This window comes from Aedes albopictus, chromosome 2 (genome assembly GCF_035046485.1).
Source record: "Aedes albopictus strain Foshan chromosome 2, AalbF5, whole genome shotgun sequence".
Taxonomy (NCBI): domain Eukaryota; kingdom Metazoa; phylum Arthropoda; class Insecta; order Diptera; family Culicidae; genus Aedes; species Aedes albopictus.
Window position 1 is genome coordinate 229,499,272 of NC_085137.1, and position 18,582 is coordinate 229,517,853.

Consider the following 18,582-nt stretch of genomic DNA (forward strand, 5'->3'; position numbering starts at 1 on the left):
CGACGTCCCAATTACTGGACTGCTCGATAGTGGAGCCCACCGAAGCATATTAGGTTTAGGAGCGACAAAGCTCATTAAAAAGTTCAAATTGAAAGTTTTCCCAACCAGTGTCGAGCTAGTAACGGCCAGTGGTCAGAAACTAGAGGTCACTGGATACGTGAACCTGCCCATTTACTTTAACGGCCAGTCAAAACTGATTGCTACGTTGATCGTACCAAATCTTAAAAGAAGGCTTCTTCTAGGTACTGATTTCTGGAAGGCCTTCAACATAGTCCCAACTGTCCAATCAGTTGTGGTAGAAGAGCTAGACGAAACGGTGGAAGAAAGCTCATTATCGAACGACCAGCTCCAAGAACTGGAAACGGTCAAAGAACAGTTCAAAATTGCCATAGATGGTCAATTAGACACCACACCATTGATTGCCCACCGCATTGAGCTTACCGAGGAGGCCAAACAGTTGGCCCCAGTTCGGATTAATCCATTCCCAACATCTCCAAAACGGCAAGAACAAATCAATAAAGAACTCGATAACATGCTCGAAGCGGGTATCATTGAACGGTCCTACAGTAGCTGGGCACTGAGGCTAGTCCCTGTGGACAAACCGGATGAAACCGTGCGACTGTGCCTTGATGCACGAAAATTGAATGAGCGCACCCTCAGAGACTCATACCCACTTCCCCATGCAGACAGGATTCTCAGCCGGTTGGGTCCCTGCAAATATATTTCGACCATTGACCTTTCAAAAGCGTTTCTACAGGTCCCCCTCGATCCCAAATCAAGAAAACTCACGGCGTTTTCCGTTCTAGGCCGTGGACTGTTCCAGTTCACCCGTATGCCCTTCGGACTCGTCAATAGCCCGGCTACACTGTCTCGGCTAATAGACAGGGTCCTGGGTGCGGGTGAACTAGAACCTAAAGTCTTCGTTTACCTAGACGATATAATCGTCCTAAGCGAAACTTTCGAGGAACACCTCGCCTTGCTTAGAGAAGTTGCAGCCCGTCTGAGCCGAGCCAACTTGTCCATCAACATTCAGAAGTCAAAGTTTTGCGTTTCTGAATTACCTTATTTGGGTTATATTCTGACTAACCAAGGTCTGAAGCCCAATCCCGACCGTGTAGAGGCAATAATAAACATTGAACGTCCTAATAGCATACGAGCCTTAAGACGATTCTTGGGCATGAGTAACTATTACCGGCGTTTTATTGCCCAGTATAGCGAAGTGGTTCGCCCACTAACCGATTTACTCAAAAATAAACCCAAAACGGTCCGGTGGAACGATTTGGCCGAGACGTCATTCATAAAAATCAAGGAACTGCTGATTAACGCACCACTGTTAGCCAACCCAGATTTCAATATGCCCTTTTCCATTCACTGTGATGCGAGCGATACGGCCATTGCCGGGGTACTGACCCAAGAGCGGAACGGCCAGGAACAGCCAGTGGCGTATTTCTCACATAAACTGTCAGGTCCAGAACAACGTTATTTCGCTACGGAAAAGGAGGCGTTAGCCGTCATCAAATCCGTGGAGAAATTTAGATGCTATGTCGAAGGCTCGAAGTTTACGGTTGTCACCGATGCTTCAGCACTCACGTACATTTTACGCAGTAGTTGGCGCACTTCCTCCCGACTCTGCAGATGGAGCATAGAACTTCAACGACATGACATGACTATCAAGCACCGCCGGGGCGTAGATAATGTGGTACCTGATACTCTGTCAAGGTCGGTTGAAGTACTAGCTCTTAATCCCAAGGCCACCGACTGGTACGCTAAAATGCTTAAAAATGTCCACGAGGATCCGGAGAAATACAAGGATTTCCGACTGGAAAACGGAGCCTTAATGAAACTGGTATCTTCACAGGGAGACTCGCTTGACTACCATTTTGAATGGAAGATCTGTGTTCCGAAGGACATGAGAGAAAATGTCCTAGTTGAAGAGCATGATGACGCTCTACACCTTGGAACAGATAAAACAATCGCTCGCATTAAAAAGAAATACTACTGGCCGAATATTGCAACGGACGTGCGACTGCACATCCGCAAATGTTCAACCTGTCTTGAGAGCAAACCGTCCAATCGTGCCCAAAAACCAGCGACGGGGTCTCCCAGGTTGGCAACAAAACCCTTCCAGATTGTTGCCCTAGATTTTATACAATCGCTCCCTCGTAGCAAAAATGGAAAATCCCACTTACTGGTGGTGATGGACATATTCTCCAAGTTCAGTTTACTGTTCCCAGTGCGAAAAATCAGCGCCCCCCAAGTCTGTGAAATCCTTGAAAATAGCTGGTTCCGACGGTATTCGGCCCCGGAAATTATCATATCGGACAATGCCTCCACATTCCTGTCCGCAAACTTTAAAGATTTGCTACAAATGTTCCACGTTCAACATTGGACTAACCCTCGGCATCACAGTCAGGCTAATCCGGTTGAACGCCTAAACCGCACGATTAACGCCTGCATACGAACTTACGCTAGATCTAATCAGACCCTTTGGGACACCAAAGTGTCCGAGATCGAGTTTGTCCTGAATAATACCCCCCACGGTGCCACTGGATTTAGTCCCTATCGAATTCTATTCGGCCACGAAATTGTGGGCCGGGGCGACGAACACCGTCTTGATCGCGATCTGAGAGAAATTTCGGATGAAGAAAGACTGGAGAAAAAACTTTCCATTGATGAGCACATTCATTCGCTGGTTATTAAGAACCTTCAGCGTCAATTCAATAAAAATTCACACTTTTACAATACTCGTAACAAGTCCTTCGCACCGGTGTACACTGTAGGTGAAAAGGTGTATAAGAGGAATTTCCGGCAGTCATCTGCCCCTCACAGCTACAATGCGAAGCTTGGTCCCTGCTATCTCCCATGTACGATCGTAGCTCGGGTAGGTACAAATACCTACGAGCTGGCGGACGAAAGTGGAAAATCCATCGGTGTATTCTCCGCGGCAGACCTGAAACCCGGGCAATGCTGAAAAGAGAAAATAAAAACGTAATCTATAAACTTAACATCTCTCGAAACATATTTCTAAAAACTTCCTTGTTTAGCTTCGGCCGAGCTAGACACCTCGTTACACCTGTAACAAAAACAAAAACAAACCATTAGTCCTACAATCAAAACACCTTTAAACTGCACGGGGAAAACCGTACGAAAATTCACACATCCAAAATATCACTCCGAATGGCTTGCTCCATTGAACACATCTACACGATGGCTGTAAGAAATCGATTTAAACGGTACCTAAACTGATGAATGTATAGCAGCCAGCGGGGTAGCGCGGACGTCAACCACGAATAGATGTGCCGTAGCCCACATGAATTTGACATGTTTGGGAAATTGACACTTTTGGGCACTCTGACAGATCTGGGAAGTGCACGACATCTGCGAATTAGTCATTACCATAAGTTATTACTTAAGTAAAACGTGTAAAACTAGCAAAAGGTTACGAAAATTTTGGCGTGCAATCGTTCGAAATTACACGACAACGCGAAGATAGCAAATAAATCAGTAAGAAATTGTGTAACGCATCAGTTTTCAGCACAAACAATTTTGAACGTGTTTTTGTTGTGAGCTACGGGGATTTTGCCTTTTGCTGGCCCCCTGATAGCAGCTGTTGTTTCAAGTGCGCACTTTTTCTCCGATGCATTCAATGGAAAAACCCATTCAGATCCGAATTCACTATCAATTGTATTATATTTACACCTACTTGTTCTGGAATCCAAACGTAATTGCCCGTAATTTGTGCCAACTTCGTCCATCTGTAGTTTGGTTTTGTTTCACGTTCACAATAATTCAGTCCTCGGTTTGACAGTTCATGTGTCTTTGTGTTGGTGAGTGACTAGTATGGCGTTTCTTTCCGAACGAGTGAAAGAGTTGTGCGTAACGCACCGTGCTGCCAGATTTATTTGCAACACATTTTGTTTTCAATATGGAAAACAAGAAATGATGTTGATTTTCATGTATTAATTTCACCTCTTGCTCAGTCAAAATGAATGAGTTCATTCATTTTGAACTGGGAGGACGGGGTAAATGTAACCGTATGTTCCATATTTGTAGTCTTTCGGCTCCTCCTCAAATATCCTTTGCCTTAACCCCCCTGCCAGTGGGCACCTAATGCCTTGCCCAAGTAAAAAAATAATAATAAATCCCAAAACTGACAGCCTCACTGGTGGCGTAATCCTAGCTGTCAATGCAGAGCCAAGTATTTATTATTAAAGTGTCCGTTACGTTCCTGAAACTAAAGTCATTTATTTACAGCGGTTTGAGCTTCCAGTCTATCACTTTTTAGACTGTGTATTTTGTCGGCATAATGCCCCTGCGCAGAAGGGTTGCCAACTTAAATTCCGAGTGACTCTACTTTGTGTGAGTGAGTTGCCAAATCTCGGGTATTACATTTTCTGCTGACTAATGCCCAAGAACAGATTTCAAGACAGAGTCCAAATCATTCCATCTGTGACTATCATAGATAATTGTAGTGCGCGACGTGTATTCCAATAAATTCTTAAAAACTAGTCAAAATCTAAAAACTAGTTGAAAAAGTCAAACTTAAAAGCTAGTAGTACGGTAAATTGTTAAATAGTAAGCTATTGTTCTATTTCTATCAAAAGAATAAGGTTCAGCCGCTATTGTGAAATAGCAAGTGTTAAGAAAAGGTAATTCTTTTATTTCCATTATTGAATCAAGTGGTGAAAAGCGAGAGAATACATTGAAGGTGTACTAATTTTGCGGAATAGGTCCACTTCTGGGCCTTTTCTTTTTGACCTTCGGGGTCCCAAAACCGGAGGACAGTGTTCGTTTTCCCACAGAAATACCACCGACGCACTGGACACGCCAAGATCCGCTGGCACACGGAAATCGCATCGTCGATACGCTGTCATCCCGAAATCTCTGGCTTCCCTACGGTGGACGGACATTCCCACCGGAGGCCATTCTTCGGCACCGCCATTTTGGAAATTCAGCGACAAACCACATGGCCGGTCGATAACTGCGATTCAGTGTCCTTTATCAGAACGGCGTCAGCGGACTCCACCCCTCGGTCGTCGGTAGGAACCGGGCTACACAGAGGTTCCCAAACTCTTGTGGACGTAGACCCCTCGGTAACCAGCAACGCCTCTGCAACCAACAATCCCCCCTCCGTCAACCCACCGTCAACCAACCACCCACCGTCGCCCACCAGCTGCCCGTTGCCGTATGCATGCCACCACCGACCTCAAAGCTAGCCACCGTTCGTCACCACCAGAATCCAGTAACCGCAAGTACACCTTTATGATCAAATGTTTCTCTCGGTAGGGCCCAGATTGGGCAAAATAAACATAGCTATGTAAGTTCAAATATTGGTGGTTAGTTTCTATTAGAAAACCGCACCATTAGTCCATATACGCCCTTTTTGTTATTTTGGTCGTCTTTCCGTGCCCCATAAGGAGCCTTCACGCCTCGATCTGGGTAGTCCATCGGAAAGATACGGTATTTACCTTGAATCTGATTAACTTTGGTCGTAGAATTCAGTTGGTGCCCACTCCCTCGCACGGACGTGGTAGCTAATGTGTAGAATCCTGCTCCTGCTAAAGGTGAGTGACCAGTTGAGCTTTCGTAACGGTGCTATTAATGAATAAACGACCCCGTGCTCAGTAATATTCCCACCCACAATATTCCCCACTGAGTGGCCGAGTGGCTACAAGGTGGAGTAGCTTTTTATGTAAAAAAGAACATTAAATACTCAGTTATTTCTAAGTCTGAAGATGGAAACGGAATTGATTATCTTTTTATCAAACTAAAGCATGCAAACTTGGTTTGTTGTGTCATATATAAGCCTCCAGATGTTAATGTGACTAAGTTAGATGGGGTTTTTAACCTTATCGCGGAAATTTCATCTACGGAACCTAATGTTCTTATCATGGGTGATTTCAATGTCAACTTATTAGTTAAAATCTCGTACAAAGCCACAAAAATGGCTGAGTACTTAAACTCGCTTTCTTTAAAGCTTGTGAACACTTTTCCAACTTGTCATAAATCAGAATTTTCGTCTGTTATTGATCTATTTGCTGGTAATTGCTTGAGCAATGTAAATAATGTCTATCAATCGTCTGTGGGTGGTATAAGTGATCATGACTTCATTTGTGTAGATTATAAGTATAAACATTCAAAGGCAAACTCTGAGGTCTATTGGACTAGAGAGTACTATAAAGTCGATACATTCTCTTTTCTAGCTGATCTAAGAAATATATCTTTTGATAGAGTTTTTTATTGTGCTAATGTAGATGAGAAGCTTCGTCTTTTCAATAGGCTGTTCTTTGAAATACTCGACCGACATGCACCTCTTCGTAAAAAAACGGTAAGGGATCCGAATAATCCATGGATCACTAATCAAATTGAACGTTTGTTCAAAAATCGTTCTGATGCTTATGAGTGTTGGAAACGTGATAAGAGCAATTCTCAGAAATGGGCAAATTTTACTCGCCTCCGTAACCTAGCGAACAATAAAGTTAAGTCTACCAAACGAGAATTTTTTGCCTCCCAGCTGAATGCTGACCTTCCAGCAAAGCAATTATGGAGAAATATTAAAAGACTTGGGTTGAAACAAACTAACACTAAAATGGGCGGTGGAGATATCACTGCAGGGTCCCTAAATGTGTTTTTCGTCACGCAAACTGTACCATTTTCTTTCAGCCATAGTCCTTTGATTCCTTTGAATTACCATCAAGATTTTCTTTTACTGGTGTTACTGCTGATGAAGTTCTTGCTGAATTTGCTTCTGCGTCATGTGATGCTGTTGGTAATGACCTTATTCCTCTAAAAATGTTGAAAGCATCTTTATCCGTAACGCTCCCGTGTATAACTGATATATTTAACAGCTGCATAACTACTTCGGAGTTCCCTATTGACTGGAAAACCGCTAAAGTCATTCCTATTGGTAAAACTGATAATCCCTCGACTGAAAAGGATTATCGTCCTATTAGTATACTTTGTGCACTTTCGAAAATTTTCGAATCCATTATGTATAATCAGTTGAATAGTTATTTAATTGATAACAATCTATTGAATACTTTTCAGTCTGGCTACCGGAGATCATGCAACACTGTTACTGCGTTAATCAAAATTGACAGTGATATACGAGAAGCCATAGACAAAAAATTAGTAACTGTTATGGTTCTTTTAGACTTCAGCAAAGCTTTTGATTCTATCGATCACCGGCTACTTTGTCATAAACTAAAACATAACTTTCATCTGGATCATTACTCGGTTGACTTGATACAGTCTTATTTATCTAATAGAATGCAGTATGTTGACTTTAATAACCAGCTGTCTGATAAAATACCTGTAGCAAGTGGTGTCCCACAAGGATCGATACTTGGACCTCTTCTTTTCTCTTTATTTATCAACGACTTGCCACTTTCTATATTAAATTGTAAATTTCATTTGTATGCGGATGACTGTCAGTTGTATCTATCTGGTTTACCCACTCACATCTCCGATATCTATATATATAAAAATGCAGTGGCATACGTGGGACCGCGCATAACTTGCGAACGGAGCGCCCGTTTTGGGTCGTCTTTGTTTTGTTCTGTTTGTTTTCACCCAAGGAAGGTTTATGAGGCATAAAACATGGGGAAATTGAGAGTTTTTAAAAATCGGGTTTTCATACATTTTGAACGGGGATTTGGGCTTGGCTAGGGACTTGAAACGTCAAAAAACGCAGTAGGCAAGACAAAGTTTGCCGGGGACAGCTAGTTGTTAATAAAGTTAATAATGATATTCGCAGAATTGTTGAATGGTGTGGAAAAAATGGTTTACTTTTGAACGCAAAAAAAACACAAGCCATAATTTTTCGAACAAAACGCTCTAATATGCCCCATATTCCTTTGATTTTGGTGGAAAAATCTCGGACTTCTCATGGACTGTAATTTAGATTGGAATGTTAAAATAAATGCTGTCTGCAGCAAAATTTACAGTTCCCTACACTCTTTAGTTCTTTTGAGATATTGCACTCCACAACATATTAGAGTACAGTTAGCTAGATCGCTCATAGTTCCTTTATTTGATTATGGCGATGTATTATTTAGTCTCACATCAAAGAAAAACTCAAAGAAATTAAATTTAGCGTTCAACTCTGTCATTAGATATGCATATAATCTTAAGAAGTATGATCACTTATCAAGATATAAAACTGCTTTGCTTGGTTGTGAATTTACAAACCATCTGAAACTTAGAATGAGTATTCAAACTTACAAAATACTTAATGATCCACCAAACTATTTTAAAAACTTTTTCAACCATACTCGATCATCTCGTTCATCCTCATTAATGGTTCCTAGATGCCATTCAAATTGTTTAAAAGAATCGTTTCGTCACCGGGCAATACAAAATTGGAATAATCTACCTCTTAATTGTAGAAGTGAGCGGATATTTTCTCGCTTCAAGAAAGCTGTAAATGTTTATTTTAGTGTTGGTTAATTGGTACAATTGTGTTTGTTTTAGTAATAGTAACATATACTTTGAGAATCATTAGGCGATTATTTATGTTATTATAATTAGTAATTAAATAAATAAATAAATAAATAAATAAATAAATAAAAAACAAGTACAAGTAATGGGTCAATTATTAAAACAATATACATTACTTAAAACAATAATTAAACAGATGAAAAAAATATCTAAATCTGTTGTTGCTGAACAGCACAATTGTGCTGGTTCGTCACGAAAGGGATATGCATATAAATTGCAAAAAATGTCAATTTTATAATAAAAAAAAATAGTCTTGTAATTATTTTCGAATCACGACATAGCAAATCCAGAACTTTCCACAGTTTTGTAAATTCAACTTTCTAGCTCTAGCAAAACAAAAAACTTCAGATAATTCAGTGAGTATCAAGGTAATGGCACGCTCGTCAAATTGGACAATTTGGTATAAAACTCGGCAGCGGGGGTGCATAGTTAATCGGACAAACGCCGATTGTCATACAAAATTGCCAACTTTGAGATGGTTTAATTATATTTACTTTGATGTTCTAAAATTTTGATACGAAACTGATACTATGAAGAATTTTGCGTATAAGAAATACAAAACATTTCTGATCACATGTGTGGACGTAAAAAAAAAAACAGATCGAACAGCAACAAACGTGTAAATCAAAAGACTGCCATTGTCCGATCACTTTGACACATTTTGGTTGCCCTAAGACAGATTTCTGTTTTACATCTGCATTCGGTCTGCATACTGCCGTATCATAGAAGTTCGACTGCTAAACTGCTCTATATATTAACAATTAGAATGCTACTTAACATCTGACAGCAGTTTCGTAGCATTTCATTTTACTACCTGTCATTGTTGTAGGGTAGGTAATCAAAATTTGAACCAAATTGCGGCTTTCTGAAGCAGTGCAAATTTCAAGTGATTTTTTCTCCCACATGGAAATAATTTACTACGGCAAAATCGTATGTACATGAAAGCCACGGATATAAGCTTTCTGTTAAATGGTAAAAAGTTTGTATTTGCACCGAATTTCATTGAAATATTTGATTTTTCATCAATAATTATTTTAATCTTAATTTGAACCATCGTAATCATAATTTGAACCAATTTTAATCTTAATTTGAACTACTGGCGGCAGCAGCTCGAGCAACTCACAAAGCAGCCAATTCCATGCTAAACAATGAAAATCACATGAATCTGCTAATTCTCATACCTATTTTTCATTAGGCAGTGGAATCTCAACTCAGAATGTTCGGAATTCTTTAGGAATTTGAAAACTAAATTTGGATTTTTTCATCCCCCAAGAGTAAACAAAGCAACCACTAGCGCAATCTACAAGCCAACACTAGAAGCTCACCCCTATTTACTAGTTCAAATTTAGATTACAAATGGTTCCACTTAAGATAACATTCTCCAAGTAAGAATCACTTAAATTTGATAATTTTATGACAAATAATGCGGAATATTATTCGGTTGGTCGATTCTATGATAAATAAGCTTTCATTTGACGTATTCACATATTGCGTGTGATACAATGCATGAGCTGTACAAGTGCACCGAAAATGTGCTTTCTCTTGGGGGAAATGGGTGAAATCACAGTGATTTTTCAATTGCCTGTTTTCCATGACAAAAACGCTTTTTTTCAATGCTTTTAAAGTCCATGTTATCAGGTTATATTACGAAAAGCTCTTTAACATCTTTTTCGGGACAATATTTGCCTGAAAAGTAAGTCGTTTTAATGAATTTTGAAATGGTTCAAATTAAGATTACAATTTGACTAGTTCAAAGTTTGATTTCTTACCCTAGTTGTTCAGATAAAAGCTCTTCATGAATCTACTGCCAATCACCCCAGAATAAAAGATCCATGTTTAAACTAGCTTGACCATCCAATATGGGAAGCCGCATTTTTAAGCCTACACTGAAAGGAGCCTTGCAGTAATGACAAGCACACAAATGTTTTTAAATTTACCATGGCAAAACATGATCATCGACCCACCAACGCTTCTTGTGTGCGTTTTGTTTCTTCTCACATCAACTGGTTCGATAGCTGAGTGGTAGCATGCGAGCCTGGTGATGTCAAGATTCTTGGTTCGAATCCGGTTGCCAACAGAAACTTTTTTTAATTGAAAATCGAGTCCATGGTAAAATTGAAAACATAATTCTGTTGAATTAAAACGAAACTCAGTCTGCACAAATTTAGTGGCGTTGTGCATTTAAATTGATCCTCAGAATAGTAATTTTTACCGCAAGACGCCGTTCAGTGTAACTTCTTTTAATATACGTAAATTGGTGTGTCACAAAGACCTTACAATATTCCAAATATACAAAGTTTTGCAAAAATTTGAAATTTTGTCCATTCAATTAAAGCGTAATATCTCAGCTTCTAGACAAGATATTTTAAACCTTTTTTTAGAAATGACGCATGCAAATAGTACTACCAGATAATTTTTACATAATTGAAAATAAAAAATCGGGCATGTATTTTTTTCTCAAATTTAGATGAAAAATTATCAAAAAATAGTCCTTTTATCAGCACAAAAACGGTTCTGCCGTCAATATAAATACAATATTTCAAAAACTTATCCCCTTCAAGAATCCCTAGAGGTCCATAGAAAAATACAAAAATATTGAAAAAATTCAGATGTTGAAAAAATATTACGAAAAAATGATTTTTTTGAGACTTTTCTTGAAAAATGGCCATTTTTTTAAAATCGCCCTAGCGGAACTTCTAAATGATTTTTTAGAAAATCGAAATGTTCTACAACAATGCTTCAAATATGCATATCTTTCATTTAAGGGTTGAGCCTCTTGACTTTTCGAACATCCTTTTTTTTTGGGACAGCCTAACACATCATGCTTTTGGAAAGATTTGTTACATTTGGACATATTTTCTAAAATTTATACCATAAAACCAAGAATTTTCAAAAAGTGGCCTACCTTCAAGTCGCTATTCACCACAGTGGGTCTAAGAAGATTTGAAGCGAATAAAGGCTGCGTTTTAAACATAGTTAATAGTACCAACTTGGTACCGCTGTTATTTGTCTTCATTGTAGGTTAAAATCAAAGTAATAACCCATAAGTACTGAATATTTTACAGAAATAAGTGATATAGTACATTTAGTAGAGGATGTGAAGGTCACCATTCATCATGATAGTAGGGACCCATTCACCGACTATCAGAAGATTCCTTCTCTTTTGTTTGAAAATGATCAAAACCACCTATCATAGTTAATTTTCTGCATTTATATTCATTTCAAATAATAGCTTGCAAGATTTATTTAGAAAAATAAATGTTGAAATTTTCACATTTTTCTACTTATATAGGGCAACATAAGGCACGGTAAATGGAGACGACTGGTTTTAAGGGTATCCATTTACCGTGCCCTATTGTTTCAATTAAATTGGGCACTGCAATGATGATGCCTGATATGATCATGGTGCTAAATTGAATCATGGTTAAATCATGGAATTCCCAAAAAAAGGTTTCCAAGAATTCATCTAAATGATATCCCAGGATTTTTTTTCCCAGAATTCCTTCAAAAATTGTTTCCTCGAAAAACAATCCTCCTGAAATTCCTCCAGGAATTCCTTCACAAACTTCTGCAGGAATTTCTCCAGCAGTACCTCTAAGAATTCCACCAGGGATTCCTCCAGAAATTGCTCCAGGGATAACTCCTGGGAATTCTCCACGGATACCTTCTGGGAGTGCTCAAGGAATTCTTTCAGAAATCCATCCAGGAGCTCCTCCAGAAATTCTTCCAGGAATTCCTTCACGGATTCCTCCAGGAAATCTTCAAAGGACTCATTTAGAAACGCCTTCAGCGATTCCTCCATAAATTCCTTCAGGGATTCCTCCTAAAATTCCTCTAGGGATTCATCCTGAAATTCCTTTACGGATTCCTTCAGGAATTACTCAAAGAATTCCTCTAGAGTTTTCTGCAAGAGTTTTTTCAAGGATTCTATTAGGAATGTCTCCACAATTTCTCTAGAAATTCCATCAGGAAAGAATTTCCTCCAGAAATTACTCCATGGATTCCTTCAGAAATTCTTTCAAGGATTCCTTCAGGAATGCCTCCAGGGGGCTCCAGAAGTTGTTTCAAGGATTCTTCCTAAAATTCCTCCAGGTAGGGTCTGGGACCATTTGGGCAGGAGCACCTATTTTGGGCACATGCTGCTATAACTCAGTCAATTTTGAACCGATTGACTTGATTTTTGAGACACGATCAGAAAGTCACAGTGTCTAGCCATGTACAAAAATTCAAGTCAATCGGTTTTAAATTGACTGAGTTATAGCAGCAAGTGCCCAAAATAGGTGCTCCTGCCCAAATGGTCCCAGACCCTATTCATCCTCCTGGAATTTCTCCTGGAATGCGTTTACGGATTCCTCCAGAAATTCTTCCAGGGATTCCTCCAGAAATTTCTTCACGGATTCCTCCTGAAACGCTTGCACAGATTTCTTCAGGGATTCCTCTAGGGATTCCAATGAATTCTTCCAGAAATCCCTCCATAAATTCATCCAGGAGTTCCTCCACGGATTCTTCCAGGTATTCTCCCAGGGATTCCTCTTGTAATCCCACCAGGGATTCATCCCTGTCTCCTGGGATTCAGGAATTCATCCAGAAATGCCTCCTCAGATTTCTCCAGAAATTGCTCCACGGATTTCTCCCGGAGTTCTTCCAAGGATTCCTTTAGAAATACTTCCAGAGATTCCTCCAGAAACTCCTTCCGGAATTACTCTTGAAGTTCTTCCAGGGATTGCTCCAGGGACTCTCCAAGACTTTTTCTCGGATTTTTTCCAAGAATTTCTTCAGGAATTCCTCCAGCAATTCCACTAGAAATTCCTCCAGGGAATCCTCCATGAATTCCTCCAGGGCTGTCTCCAGATATTCATCCAGAAATTCCTCTATGGGCTCCTCCAGTAATTCTTCCAGGGATTACTCCAAGGATTCCTTCAGGAATTTCTCCATGGATTCCTCCAGAAAATCTTCATGGAATGCCTCAGGGAGCTCATCCAGACATTCCTACTGATACTTTTGCAGTACAGGGTCAATAATTTCTTCAAAAATTCCTCAAAAGATTTCTCTCAAAAAAGTGGAATTTTTCCTCCATAAACTTCTCAAATTTCTCCAGGAATTCTTTCAGAGATTACTCCTAAAATTCTTCCAGGAATTCCTCCACGAATTACTCCAGGAATTCTTTCAAGGATTCCTACAGGAATTCCTCCTGGGATGGCTCCAGATATTCCTTCAAGGATATTTTTTAAACTACCTCCAGGGATTTATCTTCGAGGAATGCGTTTACGTATTCATCGAAAAAATACTTCCAGCAATTCCTCCAGAAATTCTTCGAGGGCTTCCATGAATTCCTCCAGGATTTTTTCCAAAGATTCCTTCAGGACTGTCTCCAAGGATTCCTCCAGAAATTTCTTCACGGATTCCTCCTGAAGCTTTTGCAGGGATTCCGCCAGGAATTTCTTCAGGGATTCCTACAAAAATTCCAGAAACTTCTCCAGGAATCCCTGTATAAAATCATGCAGGAGTTACTCCACGAATTCCTCCAGGAATTGATCCTGTAATCCCTCCAGAGATACATGCTGGAATTCCTTCATAGATTCCACCAGAGATTCCTCCAGAAATTTTGCAAAGCTTCTTCCAGAAATGCTTCCAAGGATTCTTTCAGGAATGTCTCCAGGGATTCCTCCAGAAATTTCTTCACGGATGCCTCCTGAAATTGTGACAGAGATTCCGCCAGGGATTCATCCTGGAATTTCTTCACGGATTCCTTAAGGATTTTTTCCAGGGATTCCAACAGAGATTTCTCCAGAAATTTTCCAATTTCCTCCAGGAATTTTCCAATTTCCTCCAGAAATTCTTCCAAGGGTTCCTTTAGGAATACCAGCAGAAATTACTCCATAGATTCCTTTTAAAAATCCTCCAGGAATTCCTCCTGCAATACCTTAATAGATTCATCTTAAAATTCCTCCACGGATTTCTCTAGGAATTCTTCAAAGGATTTCTTTAGTAATGCCTCCAGGAATTCCTCCAGAAATTCCTCTATGAATTTCTCTAGAAATTCCTCCAGAAATGCCTCCAGAGATTCGTCCAGGGAATCCTCCAGGAGTTCCTCCATGTGTGTCTCCAGAGATTGCTCCAGGAATTCTTTTATGGGTTCTTCCAGGAATTCTTCCAAGGATTCCTCAAGGAATACGTCCAGGGAATCATCCAGAAAGTGCTCCAGAAAGTGCATTTCTCCGAGAATTCCTCCAATATATCATCCAGAAGGTACTTCGAGAATTCCTTCAGAAACTACTCCAAGAATTCCTGCACAAATTCCAAGAGTAATTCTTCCACGGATTTCTCCAGTAATTCTTCCAAGGATTCCTCCAGAAATTTCTTCATGGATTCCTCCTGTAATTTTTGAAAGGATTCCGCCAGAGATTCCTCTAGGGATTCGTTCAGAAATTTCAATGAATTCTTCTAAGAATTCCTTCAGAAACTCTTCCAGGAATCCAGGAATTTATCCAAGAACACCTCCGCGGATTCCTACTCCTGTAATCCCTCCAGGGATTCATTCTGGAATTCCTTCATAGATTCCATAAAGAATTCCACCAGGGATTGTTCCAGGAATTTTGCAGAACTTGTTTTAGATATTCATCCAAGGATTCCTTCAGGAATGTCTCCAGGGATCCGTATTGAAATTCTTACAGGGATTCCGCCAGGAATTCCGCCAGAGGTCCCTCCAGAAATTTCTTCAGAGATTCCTCGTGTAATCCCTCCTGGGGCTCATCCTGGAATTCCTTCACAGATTTTTAAAGAAATTTCTTCAGGGCTTGCAGCAGAGATTTCTCCAGAAATTTTCATAGCTACCTACAGAAATTATTTCAAGAATTCTTTTAGAAACTTCCAGGAATTCCTTCATGGATTCCTCCTGAAAATTCTCCAGGAATCAATCCTGGAATGCCTCCACGAATTCTTCCAGAAAGTCCTCCACGAATTTCTCCAGGAATAATATAAAAGATTCTTTCAGGAATTCCTCCAGGGGTGTTCTCAGTGATTCCTTTATAAATTCCTCTTTGGGTTCCTCCAGGAATTCTTCACGGGATTCCGCCAAGAATACGTCCACGAAAACCTCCAGAAAGTCCTCCAGGAAATTATCCCAGAATTCCTCCAAGTTTTCCTCCTGAGTTTACTCCAAGATTTTTTTCGTGCATTCCTCCAGGGATTTGTCAATGAACTTCTCCACTAATTTCTCCAGAAATTTCTTCCTAATACTCCTCTGTAGATTCGTCATTGTACTCCTCCAGGAATTCCTTCAGAAACTTCTCCACATATTCCTCCTAAAATTTATACAGGAATTTCTCTACGGATTCCTACAGGAAATTTCCCAAGGATTCCTAAATATTTTTATAGGAATGCCTCCAGGGATTCCTCCTGAAATTCCTCTAGGAATTTACCCTGGAATTCTTCCACGATTCCTTCGTGAATTCCTTCAAGAATTTTATCAGGTATTCCTTCAAGAGTTCTTCTAGGGAATTATACAAGAATGCATCTAGAAATTCTTCTTGAAACTCCTCCAGGAATTACTCCAGGAGCTTTCCAGAGCTTCCTCCAGGAATTCTACTTGGCCTTTAGTAATGCTTCCAAAAATTCCTCTTGAAATTCCTGCAGGAATTCTTCCAGGTGGTTAAGTGATAGAGCATAGAAGTTTAAAATGGTGTGTGATGTGAGTATGGTACATTATTAACGTTAAGCCTACTAAGATGATGGAGTCAATATTACCCAGACAAAATATTCTAAATATTGATGTACTGGAACTACCAAAGTGGTGCATGGAATTGAAATATGAACCACATCATTATAGTGCATAAGATGTCTAGATGATATTGTGAATGCCAAAATGGTGCATGGAAAGCTCCGAACAAGGTGCAAGATGTAAGCGTGCTGCATTAGTTGTCACCGTTGTTCAGTAGTTATCAATATGTTGCACGATTAGGTGCACAAGTTGCAAATATGGTGCATGGAATTAAATGTGGTGCAGTAGTCAACATGGTCCAGGTACATGGAGTGTTATTTTGATTTAATAAATGCTGAAATGGTGCATAGAATATAAACAAAATGTATTTAATGTGGTGCTCACACCATAACGGTACATTATATGCCTCTAGTTGATATAATAAACGCCGAAATGGTGCTTGGAAGGCTTTGGTGGTGCAAGAAATTTAATTATGGTGCGTGGTATCAGTATGATGCATTAGATACCTAATTGATTGAAGGACGGTGCATGAGATCAGCATAATGCGTGGATGTCTAGATGATTCTGTGGACATCGTGGTGGTGCATGAACTGTTTTAAGAAGGTGGATGATGTAAGTGTGCTGTATTTGTCGTCACCGTTATTCAGTGATTCTCAACATTTTGTATGGCTAGGTGCACGAGTTTCAAAAATAGTGCTTGGACTTAATTGTGGTGCCGAAGTCACCATGGTTTACGTACATGGAATTCAGTTTTGGAGTACGGAATGCCAAAATGGTGCATAGTATTCAAATGTGGTGCTGACGTCACTAATTGGTTAAAAGATGGTGCATGGGAACATCATGGATGTCTAGATGTTTTTGTGGGCATCATGGTTCTGCCCCAAGTAACAGAACTGCTGAATATCAGTTTCTTAAGCTATAGCTTGCTTAAGAGTAGTTTGTTCCATTCTTGTACAGCAACAATGTTTGTTGGGGGAATACTTAAAAAATACATGCGTCAGTATGGTGCATTAGTTGCCACCATGGTTCAGTGATTCTCAATATTGTTGCATGGTTAGATGCAAAAATGGTGCACAGAATTTAATGTGGTGCGGAAGTCAACATGGATCTGGTGCATGAAATGTAATTTGGTGTACGATATAACAAAATTATGCTTATTAAATTCAAAAGTACAATATTCAGATTCAGATGGTGCATGTAATTTGAAGATGTTGCATGATGTCAGTATGCTGCATTTAATGGAAATACAGTCCGGATTCGCTGGTTGGATCACGACTACGCTCCGATTAGCGAATCGTGTTCGTTCGTTGGGGCAACTGACAACTGATCAAAATGCTCTATCTAGCCACACGCAACTGACGAGAAATACGTCACGAAACACTCCACATACTTGGCAAACGTTCTGTATACAGGAGCTGTGATGCGACGGCGGTCAGACGTCAAACTCGTTTTGACATCTTTTTTGACATTGACAGTGCTTTATTCGCGACTACGAAGGTAAAAGAGATTCCAACTCTTTGTCGCTCTAATGAAAAACCTCGTAAGAAACTGTCAGAATGTGCGTGAAAAAAAGCAAAAAATATTCCCCTCTCGTTTTTTCTCACGTAAACCTTCACGCACTTTCCACAACTTCGTAGTCGCGAATAGTTGGGTTTTGCCCCAACCAGTGAACATTCAACCATCGAGACAGCCCCATTTAACGAGCTCTCAACGAACGAATCGTCACTGTAATTCAATGATTCGCAATATGGTGCATGGGATGTAATTAACCCTCAAGCAGTCGCATCTTTCGACGTCCGCACCATATTTCTTGGATGTTTTATTTTTATATAAAGGGGGGGGGGACCCTTGCCACCCCATGTGCACGCTGATGCCTGCGGTAAATAATTCGTATACACTCAGCGAAGTAAACTATGTACCGAAATTCATCAAAATACCTTATGGAATTTAGCCATAACTGTAAAGTATGGATGCCATAAGAATACCTTATGAACATCGAACATGCTTATTACGACCTAATTACATAAGATAAACTTATGAAAAGAGCAGAAAAATCACAAAATGATGCAGACTGGAATCGATCCATGAACGTCGAGATCACTGAGCTCGTGCCCAACCCACGTTGCTATCGACGCTTGAGATTATCGTGTTGCTAAATGTGTATAAAAGCCAAACTGTGAGTCGATTCTGCATCATAGACCGACCTTACGAAAATCGTTCTAGCCTTTATGAATTGTTTTTTAATATTTATATGTAGGCAATGCCAGGCGCTTGGACCGGTATGACTTTGAGCCGGAGTTGAGGCCTGTTCCTCCGCTGGGAACATCATGCGCATCGCATTAGGTACGGGAAGCGGGAATGCA

General features: G+C 39.9%; 2 long non-coding RNA genes across 2 annotated transcripts in view; one reads left to right on the forward strand and one right to left on the reverse strand.

Moving 5' to 3' along the window:
* Positions 1–18,582, reverse strand: part of LOC134287952 (uncharacterized) — a 746,963-nt gene that overhangs the window by 721,684 nt on the left and 6,697 nt on the right. The window lies entirely within an intron of this gene.
* On the forward strand, positions 3,607–5,660 carry LOC115255701 (uncharacterized). The gene is made up of 2 exons (XR_003892281.2): positions 3,607–4,649; positions 4,731–5,660. It is a non-coding gene; the product is annotated as an uncharacterized LOC115255701 (long non-coding RNA).